We start from the raw sequence: 12352 nt of genomic DNA, 5'->3' as shown, positions 1-12352 counted from the left end.
ATATGATATGATGAAGTGAAATAAATGGAGTTTGTATATGATATATAATTAGCGAGCGTGTCTTATGCAATTGTATAAAGAAAAGTATATAGTGCGTGGTAGATTGGGATTGGGATAGAGACAGACTGTTGGGTTACTTCTCAGTGAAAAACCCCTAATATGCCAACATCTTTTTTCGTTTTGTTAATTTTCACATCATTTTCATATCTTCTTTTACCTCTTGCTTTTCTTGCACTACTACTTTCTTTTTCCACTTTCCAACACTCCAAAAACTCTCTCTATTGTGAGAGAAAAGATAAATATGTGACCCACATACACACTAATTCACGACGCGTGCCTTTTAAATAAATATTCATAGTGGACACATTCAAATATTATATTCTACACTAATTCACCAAGTAACATGATACAGCGCCATCTTATTTTTTTCACTATGTCACAGCGACTGTGAATGTGTGCCTTTGCATACATTGTTTTGGTTTCTTCATATCAAAATCTAATCTAATTTATGTACTACTTCTGCCCACGCTGTATTTAATTGTAAGGAAGTAATTAATAAATAAATTGTACTGGAATTTGTTCACGCTCCAAAATTATATCTGTTTTGTGGGTAAGGAAGGACACATTACAAGCATTAATAGAACTGGCAACAATATGTGTCAATTTACACTAACTATATCATGGGTTTAGTACATGTGTCAGAATATATACCTTAAACTGATGATGACGTGACTGTCATACATCACGTGAACTATACAGACAAGATGAGAACGTATATTTTTTGTTGTCTTCGGATTAAATATTTGCGCATGCTAGTGGAAAAAACAAAAAAAAAAATAGGAATTTATAGACTATAGTAATACATAAATCTCAGCAGTTAGGACTGTTTTTATTGTTTAGTTTAGCTTCACTTCCACCCTTGGAATAGACAAAACTAGTTTTCAATATGTAAATTTAATTTTGATATGTTTGGATATTTTTCTGGTATAGTTGATTTTAACTTGATGTTTTTGTCACTAAAAATTTACTTGTATCATATTGTGATTTCTTCAAAAATAATATATAATTCAAATTCAAAAATATATTTCATGTGTGTTTGATATCAAATTTACTATGATATCATGATTTTGTCAATATTATAAAGTATACCCTAATAGATTACCGTGATTTTATCAAACTCGTTACAAATCCAAAATAATTCGAATTCAAAATGCGATTTATTGAGCTGGCTTGATTTTACCAAACTCGTTACAAATCCAAAGTAATTGGAATTCAAAATACAACTTGTTGAGCTGATTTAATTTTACAAAACTCGTTACAAATCCAAAACAATTTGAATTCAAAGTGCAACTTATTGATTAAGTGCAAGTTTTGTTCTATTATGACTCAAAATTGAGTCTTTTGAGTTTGTGAGGAATCGTGACACGATTTCGTAATTATGTTTCGGTTTTTGAGGCAGAATGTGATGTTGCTACTGGAGGCAAATCGTGACACGATTTATGGACAAGATTTGTGTAACTTGGGTCGTACACAAAAATCGTGACAGGATTTTGACAATCGCGACACGATTTTGACAATATCAGGGCACTATATAAGCTTCACAATTTATTTTCGAGGTAGATTAATTTCAAGAGAGAGAAACTTCGGAAATCAAAGGAGGTAATTTTAGGGTTGAAGGTTTTTTTATCAAGGTTCTCTTGAGAGGTTCTCTCGGGTTAGAAAACATTTGTAAACACCTAAGATAAGTAAAAATCATCATTGAGTGTCTTGTTTATTGGTGAGATTAGGAAAATGATAGAAGTTAGGGTTTGTTCATTGTGAGCTTTTTAAAGTTAATTTCTTGTAACCATTTGTATTTCTTTGTAATAACTCATTGAGAGTGGATTTGAGAGATCAATCTCTCTCACAATGGGTAAACATTTCTTGATGTGTTTGTTTCTCTTCTCTCTTTATCTTTTACTTGTGGTTTTGTGTTTTTCATTTGATTCCTAGATTAGATCTAGGTTTGTTATTGTTGCTGCTGCTTGTGATTACTTTGATATTGGTTACCACTTTCCTTTGCTCCACACATCGTAGTATTATTGATGTGATTTTGAGTCCGAATTCACAACAAATTCTTTATTCATAAACGTGATCACTAATTTGGATTCTATGTATATAATACTAGTAATATACTAGTAGATGATATTGTTGAGAAATATATTCTCTCATAGTTACCGACCATAAAGAAAAGGGCTCGCCATTTTTTAACCCCGTAATTATGTCTTTGTCACCTAATTTTTTTTTTTTTTTTGCATGCTTACAGTTACATTCGCAGCATAATTAAGGTTCTTTGCATGCTTATGCGGGAGAAGTTAGGTTAATTCCTTTTCAACCACGTAGTCCACCCCGTATTATATACTCAATGGTATTGACAATTCTTCCTAGGTACCTCAAGCCATCTCATTAAACACAAAGTATGCAGCACGTAAGTACTTTGGCCAAGAAAGAAAAGAAAAATACTTCACACTTTATTAAGCTAGAAGACGTTCAAAGTTTAGTCGTGTTTGTTGTGGGATTCTCCTCCTTCTCATCAATAACCAGTCCTTAATTTCTAAGTAGAGACAGTTTAGGAGTACTACTTTATAAAAAAGGGAAATGTTGACGGATGCTTCTGGGACACTCTTTAAGCACTTTAAAAAGTAAGTTTTTAATGAAAAATTGTGTATTAAATGTATTGGAAATTATAATACTAAACTTTTTAAAAGAATAATTATTAAATTTAGAATGCTTAAAAAGTATTCCGCAGACACTCGTTAACAAGATCTTAAAAAAATCAACATAAATTAATAGATTCGTCAACACGCTGCCACCAATTGAGTCTAATAGTAAGACTCCGCATTAATTACTAGAGTAAAACACATGTACATTTGTATAGTTCAAATTTAAGTGTTTCATTGACTTTAGAAAAATCATCTTTAATTTATCTTGAGTTGGAGCCAACTTTAACTTGCTTTACAACTTAAATTACAAGGCAAATTTTATGGTACATCCAATATATTTGAGTGTACTAATACATCCGTTCTTTAAATTAATAGTTAAATGAGTTGTTTTTTGAAGAAAAAAAAATATTTTTTTATCATTTATAATTATAATAACTAAATCTTATTCATCAAAAGTGTCAACGAAATAAATATATTTTTTTTAAATTTTATCACTCATAATTGAGAACATTTATTATTTTTTACGATAATATGTAAAAAAAATTACTATGATTCTTATAAACAGTCAAATGATGTTTTTTCTTATGAAATGTTGTTCTATAAAATATAAATATTGACAATATAAAAAATGATCGTTAATTTATAAAATTAAGATACAAGAGTACCGCTCATATTGTGAGTTACCGTAGAATTTCCCAAATTACAAACATGAACACGCCTGTTTTTTCGTTCCTTGCCTCTTTTTTTTCGTTCAAACCTTGGCATTTTTTTACTAGTAATAGTACTAATAATAATATGATGTGATATAATTATAAATGTAAAAGGGGCGATTCCTTTTCTCAAAAATTTACTTAAGAACAAAAAAAGACTATGAAGTCAATGTAATCACCGAAATTGAATCTCCAAAGTCAATAAAAAAGTATACTGTCCCACCATGTTTGCATTTCCTTCTTTTATAAACTTGTCCACCATGAGTTAAAAAAGTTAACCCTATATTAATTAATGCAGAGTTGAAATAAAACAATATTTTGGCTTTTTAAACTTTAAAGAAGAGGGATCGTATTAGTGGCAGATCAATGGTAGTGATCGATGGTTTCTTCAACACCCCGCAATATTCTTAATTAGACAAGGGGTCTTAATTAGACAATGCCTCTTAAACAATGGGTCTTAATCATTTAATCAAAATCAATCCATAATCGACCCTCCTGAATCTGTTAGCAATATAGATTTTTTAATTAGTAACTAATATAGTTTAGGCAAAAAATAACAATGTTGATTAGCTTCTGAATCACAAAGTCATGCATGCATCTTCAAGTTTTTCATTTTCAAAACAAAAAAGAGAAACTAATAATAGTAGTATTGCTTTAGCTTTAGTTTGGATATAATGGAATCAATCAAGGTAATAAAGTAAATAAACAGCATAGCTTAAATTATAAGCACGCAATACAGGTATGTCCCATCAAGGGACACCACCAACCGCATCACAAAATCTCAACTTCTTCTTCTTTTCCATCGTATTATTATTGTGACGAAATGTATACTTACAGTTTTATATACTAGTACTGCTAGTATAAGGATTAAAGATGATACTACTATAGTATATCTGAAAATATACTACTGGTACTATAAGAATAAGAATATAGTATATGGAAATGAGCTGAATTTTCACTTTACAGATAAAATCTGATTATAAGGTGAGGGACCAGACACAAGGTGCGACACTATGTGAAATGGGACCACTGCCAACGTTACGCGTGTAGCCTCTTGTTACCACCTTTCGGCGTGTGCTGCCGCCGTTATGGGAATAAAGAGAAAAACATTCTCATCGCCCACCGTGCCACTTTCCCCTCTCCCTCTTGCTACTAATCTTCTCAATTCTCCCACTAAGCTTTACCAATTTTAATTTCTCATCATGTGCGTAAATGCCATGGATGTTAAAGAATCATCTCATATTGAATAGGAGGGTCCGATAATGTGTTTTATAGAATTTGAGTTAAGTTCAATTCTAACGATTATTAGATCAATCAATAAAAAGTTTACTCATTTTCTGCAACACAAATATAGTTTTTATTTATTTTAAAAACTACAACGTTTTTGTGAGAGAAAAAAAATAAAATGCGCATATAGAATTGTATGTAAATTTTATCCTAATTTTTAAATACATCTTCAAACGTTTGAGTTTGATTAATGAATATTCGTTCCATATTTTATTGTAGGTCACTTTAAAATATATATTTTTTTAACTCAGTTTACAATATTAAGACATCATTAATGATTTGATCATGTAATACTATTTATCATTCATTACTATATATTATTTTTACTCATTTAATCTCCTTTTCTCATGTTATTGATATGAGATAATTTTATAAAATCATTCAAATTTCTCTTTTCAATATAAAATTAACTACATTTCTTAATATATGAAAATGTCAAAATAACTTGTAATAAAATTCTGTTAAATTTTATCTTCTTTGCTATTATTACTTCAAAATGATGTATTGTTCTCAAATTAAAATTAATTAGCAATAACTTAGAATGTTGTGGCTGGTAATCAAACTAAAGAATAGGTTGGGAAGTTCAGTTACTCGTATAATTAACCTCTTGAGAAGAGAAAGCATGCATGGAATTCTTGTATACGGTAAACATGGAGGGCACAGCCACAGTAAAGAGTCGTTCCTTTACCCTACATCCTCAAACACGAGTAAAATAAAAGTTATTGGGGAACGGGAGTGCTCAGATAACATAACAAAAATGAAGAGATGCATACAACCAACTGGCGTGGGAGGACAACCAAGTCCCACATACATACATACGGCCCCAATTCTCTCAATCATCATCATTTTATTCATTTACATCCTCCCATTTTAACTCCTACTACTACTCTTCCCCCCAGAAATCGGTTCCTCCAACTTAATCAACATTATTTTCAAAGTATATGTTTGGCTGTGTCATATGTTTCAATATTAGTATTAAAAAAGTAAAAGTGCACTTTTCCCCCTTAAATTTAAAAAAGTTGTAATTTTGGCCTGAACAAAAATGATAATTTTGATCCCCTAAGATTTAGCTCATTTACAACTTTGATCATTTTAGTCAATTTTAACCTAGTCAGCGCATATGTGGTGGCAGGCCACGTGTGTAATTACTATTTTTTTTTAAATTAAAATGCCACATAATCATTTTCTAAATTAAAATAAATGAAAAAAAATAAAAAATTTGCAATATTTATGGGTTTTATTATTTTTCTGGGTTTTTATATCATCATCATCCACACACCAAATTTCATCTTCTCAATTTCACACTTTCACTTTCAAATTGCAGCAACCCAATTCTATTGCAGCCACACCCTTTTTCATTTCCACTACTATAACAACAATCATTACAACAGCAATCTTCATGAAGAAGAAAAAACCCTCCCTTTCTCTTCTCCACCGTCCCTTCATTTTCCACCACACCCCCAAATCCTCTCTTGTTTCTTCCTCGTTTTTGTTTTTATTTGTGTGTTTTTATTTTTGTTTGTTCCAACCGTTGGATCATTAGTGTTTTCGATTTGCACTTTGGTCGCTAAGACATATAGCCATGAATGCTACAGATCCAAGTTTCTGATACCCAGATTCAGCCATATTAGCAAACATAGATTCATCATAATCTCATGGGTGTTGAACATATTTGGTTATGAGATAGAAGAATAAAGAGGTGGGAAGATAAAGGAGTGAAAGGAAAGGTTACAAAGAGGACAAAGAATTTAAGAATCCAAGATGTTTTTGAAAAGAAGAATCCTCCATCCGCGATTCATGTTTATATCCTTTTATTGTTTTTAATTGTTTTCATTTTTTCTGATTTTTTTAATTTTTCTTTCATTTATTTTAATTTAGAAAATGATTATGTGGCATTTTAATTTTTAAAAAATTAGTAATTACACACGTAGCCTGCCACGTATGCGTTGACTAGGTCAACATTGATCAAAATGATCAAAGTTGCAAACGGGTTAAATCTTAGGGGGTCAAAATTGTCATTTTTGTTCATAGAGGACCAAAATTGCAACTTTTTCAAACTTAAGAGGGGGAAAGTGCACTTTAACCTATTAAAAATGCGATCATGCTAGTATTTTGGGCACCAGTTAAACAGTTAAAAATAAAAAGAAAAGACCAAATTAACATTAAAAAGAACATATTTTGGTTTCTCATAACTTTCTTTTGTTTGACATAATCAAGTTGAGACGTTTTCAACCAAAAATTAATATGTATTTCTTTCATAACTAAAATTTAAGGCTCCATAGGTTGTGGAAGTCTAGATACCTCATACCTCCACTAAATTCAACATCGTTGATTTGCAAATGTTTCATTCTTTTGTGTAGAGTTGAGATTGTTGTTTAACACTTTGGCTCTTTGTTTAGATAGGCTGGGGAGAAGGAGGTGAAGCTTGGCAACGGAGGCGGGGATTGTTTGCGTGGGAGGAGGAGGCGGTGGGGGAACTCTGTTTATTACTTCAAAATATGACTTTGCAGGTTGATAAGGAGGACAAATGGCTTTGGAATTTGGAATCGAGCAATGATTTCACAGTTCAGAGTGCTTATAAAATCCTGACTCATCATCACAATGTTGATACTACGGTTTCTACAGAGGCTCTTTGGCATAAGGATATTCCCTTGAAGGTTGTTCTTTTCGCTTAGCGGCTGTTCCGTGATAGGTTGCCAACTAAGGATAATTTGCTTCGTCATGGAGTTATAGCTTCTGATGATAGATTGTGCGTTGGTGGATGTGCCTCAGTGGAATCTTCTCCTCATTTATTTTTACAGTGTAATGTTTTTGGGGAAGTTTGGGACTTTATTCATCGTTGGTTGGGCGTCTGTTCGGTTCTCCCAAATGTGCCTGCAAATTACCTCAATCAGTTTGATTTTGTTGGCTGCGATTGTTCTAAGGTGCGACAATCTATTTTGCATCTTATTTGGTATGCTACTGCGTGAGAAATATGGAAAGAAAGAATTAACAGGTTATTCAATGGTAAAGAATGTTCTAATATATCATATTGCTGAAAAAGATTAAGTCTCTTTCTTATTCGTGGTTGAAGACGAAACTTCCTAATCTCTCTTTCAATACCATGGATGGTGGCTTAATCCATTCACTATGTTGGACATATGCTAATGTTATTTCTTTCTCTGTTTTCATTCACTATTTATTTGTTTCCCACTTTCTGTAAATATGTTTGTGATTCTAGTTCTTTTCCTGATACGCCTTGTATTAGGAAGAACTTTTTGATTGAGTGATGTATTTCATTTTAACCTCTTAAAAAAAAAACATTTTGGCTCTTTGTTTCTAACATACTTCATTCTTTCTTTACCAACATGGCGTAGCATGAGTTAAAATGAGTTAAATTTTACTTTTTTGTTTTGATTAACTAATTACTTTTTAAGATAAGCTAAGATCAAGCTAAAGTACGGTAAATCACAGTATCACATTTGACACACATCGAAGCTGTTTATAAGTACATCACATGTTTTAAGATGACGTGGTAACATTGTCTTTGTTGTTTGACACTTGCAAAAGTTATTTTTTTGGAGGGAACTTCTTAAAAATATCTTGAAAGTGTTCTCTTTGGGTACATAGTCTTAAGTTAAATACTAACACTATTAAAATGAAAGAAACAATTAAATCATTGTCACCGAAAAAAAGAGCATACAATAAAATTTTGCAAAGCAACCTCTTAGGGCTGGTTTTGATAAGAGTTATTTTAAGTTTGTTTAAAATAGTTTATGCAAATAAATAAACTTTTATATTAATTTATAACTTTTCATTAATGAAAATTGTTCTTCTAAAAAAAACTACTAGTTCTAATGTTGATGATTTGTCTCAAAGATAATTATATGTAGTTCTGAACGGAGTATGAGTAGAAGTACTTAGAGTTACTTGTCCGTCTCTTCGTATAATTATTTGCACATAAAGTATTTATAATCCGGATACATGTAACACGTTTTGCAATTTCTTTTTTACACCTCCGGTGTATACATACCGGATCTAATAACTTTTCTTATTCTGCAAATAACTACCAGAATGTTGATTATATATAAAAGAATGCAGTTTTTAAGGAAAGGTAAATTTGGTTATTTTAAGGAGCCTAAAGAGATATGAGAGGGTCTAAAAAGTATCTTTCTGATTAAAAATCCTAAAACGATAAATGGGCCAAGTAAAGCCCAATAAAAAATATATTTAAGTTCCAAAGGAGTCATAAAATAGAAAATTCTTTTTCCACCCTCCAGCCTTCTTCTCACATGTCCTCCATATTTATTTTTTTACATCTTTTTGGATTGTATAATCTTAATCAAGAAAACTAGAAACCCTCATCCATTCTAACACTTTTGGTCTTTGCCCTAAACTACTCTCACACCATCCAAAATCTGAACCACCCTATATTGTGTGATTCTAGTTTTTCGGTTTAAATTATCATATTTCAAGTTTTTTCAATTTGTTGGCATTTGAATTTTTGATAATTTTCATTGAGATATCAACATATGGTTGTTTATTTCACGCGCTATCCAAACTTCACCCATATCCTTGCTGGACAATTAGTTTCGGGGAACTTCTACGGTACACTTACAAAGTAAGGTGTACCGGTACTCCTGCTTCATAATTTTATAATTAACGATCATTTTTTATGTAATAAATAGCTATTTGTCAAAATTTATATTTTATAGAACATCATCTCATAAGAAAAAACATCATTTCATTGTTTATAAGAATTATAGTAATTGTTTTTACATATTATCATAAAAAATAATGAATGTTCTCGATTATGAGTAATAAAAATTCAAAAAAATAATTTTATTTTGTTGACATTTTTGATGAATGAGATTTAGTTATTATAATTATAAATGATAAAAAATAATATTTTGCTTCAAAAAACAACTTATTTAACTATTAATTTAAAGAATGTGTGTACCTGTACACTCAAATATATTGGGTGTATCGTAGAATTTGTTTTAGTTCCGACCTTTGTTCTCGGCTTGATTGTTTTATAATCTTGTTCGTTTGATTTTCATAAGCCTTCTCTACGACAAACAAACTTGTAAGAAGGTGCTAAGCCGTTTTTCTCTTATGTATATATTGTTTTCTTATTCCAAATCTAACTCCCCCTCCATAATCAATCCAAAACTTCCAAATATCCTTAATGTTATAAAAAATTACGCCATTGTTTTTTCCTTCCAATCTTCTTGCATTCATTTGGTATAAATAATTCTTCATTTTTCAAAATAATAATATATATTTGTATAATATTTATATATGAATAATAAAATCAATAATTTTTGTGTCTTTGACTACGTTTGAAATTAGTTGCGGAGATGAGGAAATCCTCTATTGAAAGCAAGAAACCCCGCAGGTCACGTGACAGTTAGGCACGTTATTATTCTTTCTTAGTATGGGATTCTAGGATTAGGATAGGATATGTCCGAAAAAACAATGAAAGAAAATGAACAAGCATTGATTCTCAACACGTGTCATTGACCACCGTCGTTTAGGCTTTTGACACGAGGGTAGCACTCACTCACACACGTGACACATGCAAGCTGACACTATATCCTTCCTTCACTTGACAATCACGTGCCCCTTGTGCCTCCGCCACTAAAATAAGGTTACAATGAAAATGACAATAATTCTACTACTATTGTTTAATTAGCATTATAGTCTAGGCTTATTTAATTTATGTCATAAAAATTCGATAAAGTTTTACGTCGGTTAATGAGACCTAACATAATTTTTTTAAAGGAGTGTTATTTAAACAACTAATTTAGTTGACAACTTATGTGACATTTATAATTTACAAAGAAAATATAGGTATTTGTACAAAAACTAAAGCAATAGAGAGATAAATTAAAAGATAATGTAAGTATGAGAGAGAAAATTGTCACAAAAGTTGTCATCAAATAGATGTTCAAATATCACTTCTCAATTTTTTATTCAATTGGGCATAACATCGACTATTCATATCACATATCCGGTAAAGACATGGTTTAATAAAGAAAAAAATTGAAGATTGATGAGTTAGATCAAAATATAATTTATGATATAATATTATAGTATAATTTAATCTATATATCAGATTCCTCTTAATAAAAATCGGGTGAAGACGATTTTCAAAGTGATGTAAGTTTAAAGGCAAATTTCAATTTTCGAATAATAAATTTAGAGAATTTTTAAAATTGCGAAATATTTTGTCAAAGAAAAATTAAGAAATTCCAAATACACCTATAAACTATGAACAAAAAATTTCTTTTTGTTTTGTAAAATAAATTTCAAATTAGTTCTTATAATTTTTTCAATCCAGACAAATTGTTTGCTATATGTTTCAAAATTTACGATTAAGTCTCCCTATAAATTTTCATATTTTCCTCCCTAAAATTTAAAATTACTCAAAAAAAAAAAAAACGTATCATCACTCAATTAAAATTTGCAAATTTCTCTATTTTTCATATTTCAAATTTGGTTCCTCAACTTTTTCAATATTCTTTACCTAAATCTTTTAATATTCTCATTTTGGAAACTATATTTACGCTTTGTTCCAAAACTTACTAATTTATAAAATAAGATTTGCTACAGTAGATCCACTCATTTTTATGAAAATTTTAACAATCAACACCTTTTTATTTGGACAAAAATATCCACGTTTTTGTTTTTTGGACCAAATAAAACTAAAGGACAAAAATGTAATTAACTTTTCTTTTTTATTTTATCTTTTTTTCACTATCCCTTCTTATCTCCCTCTTCTTCTTCTGAGTTCTTGTTGTAAGCTCTTTGTCTCACCACTTTTTCTACCTATAATCAATAATCCCTCATCTTAAATCATGTTTTCGATTTCAGTTTGACAGAGAAAGGAATCGCTGAAACTGTAAATCTCAAAAGCACAGAGAAATCATGTTGACAATGTCAATTTCAGATTTTAGTTTTCAATTCGGATTTCCACTGAAACCCTAATTCTTGTTCTTGGAAAGAGGTTTAATTCCGCTGAAATCCTTTGATTTTGGACAACATTGCTTTGGTTGAATTTTGAATCAATTTCGGTGCTGCATATCAACAAGAGAATTGCAGAAATCCTTTGATAGGGAAGCAAGGTTGATTTCAATAAAACAATTGTGCAGCATGTTAATTTACTTTTGCCTCTTCAATTAAACATTTGTGGCATATGAATTCACGTGAATGGAAGTAATTAAGCAAGGTTGAAGCACATCATCAATTCATGGATACAATTATAGTGGCAACAACAAAATACAGAGAGAGCAAAAGAGAAGTAAGAAAGAGAAGAGGAAGATACGAAGAGATAGTGGAAAGAAAGAAAAAAAAACATAAAAAAGAAAAGCTAATTACATTTTTTTCCTTTAGTTTTTATTGGTCAAAAAACAAAAACATGGGTATTCTTGTTCAAGTAAAAAGGTGTTGGTTGTTAAAATAGACCTTCATGAGAATGAGTAGGTCTATTGTAGCAAATCCTTTATAAAAATAGTCCAAAAAAGAAAAGAAATATATTGTTAATCTATAAGGGTAAAGTATTTTCTAATCAATGTATCCATTTTTTAGTCCTACAAAAAACAAAATAATATATTTTCAATCCCCAATGAGGAACTAAAAATAAATTGTTTTGTAATTTTTAGAGACAGAAAA

Source organism: Medicago truncatula, chromosome 3 (genome assembly GCF_003473485.1).
Source record: "Medicago truncatula cultivar Jemalong A17 chromosome 3, MtrunA17r5.0-ANR, whole genome shotgun sequence".
Taxonomy (NCBI): Eukaryota; Viridiplantae; Streptophyta; class Magnoliopsida; order Fabales; family Fabaceae; genus Medicago; species Medicago truncatula.
Note: the sequence above shows the minus strand (reverse complement) of the source record.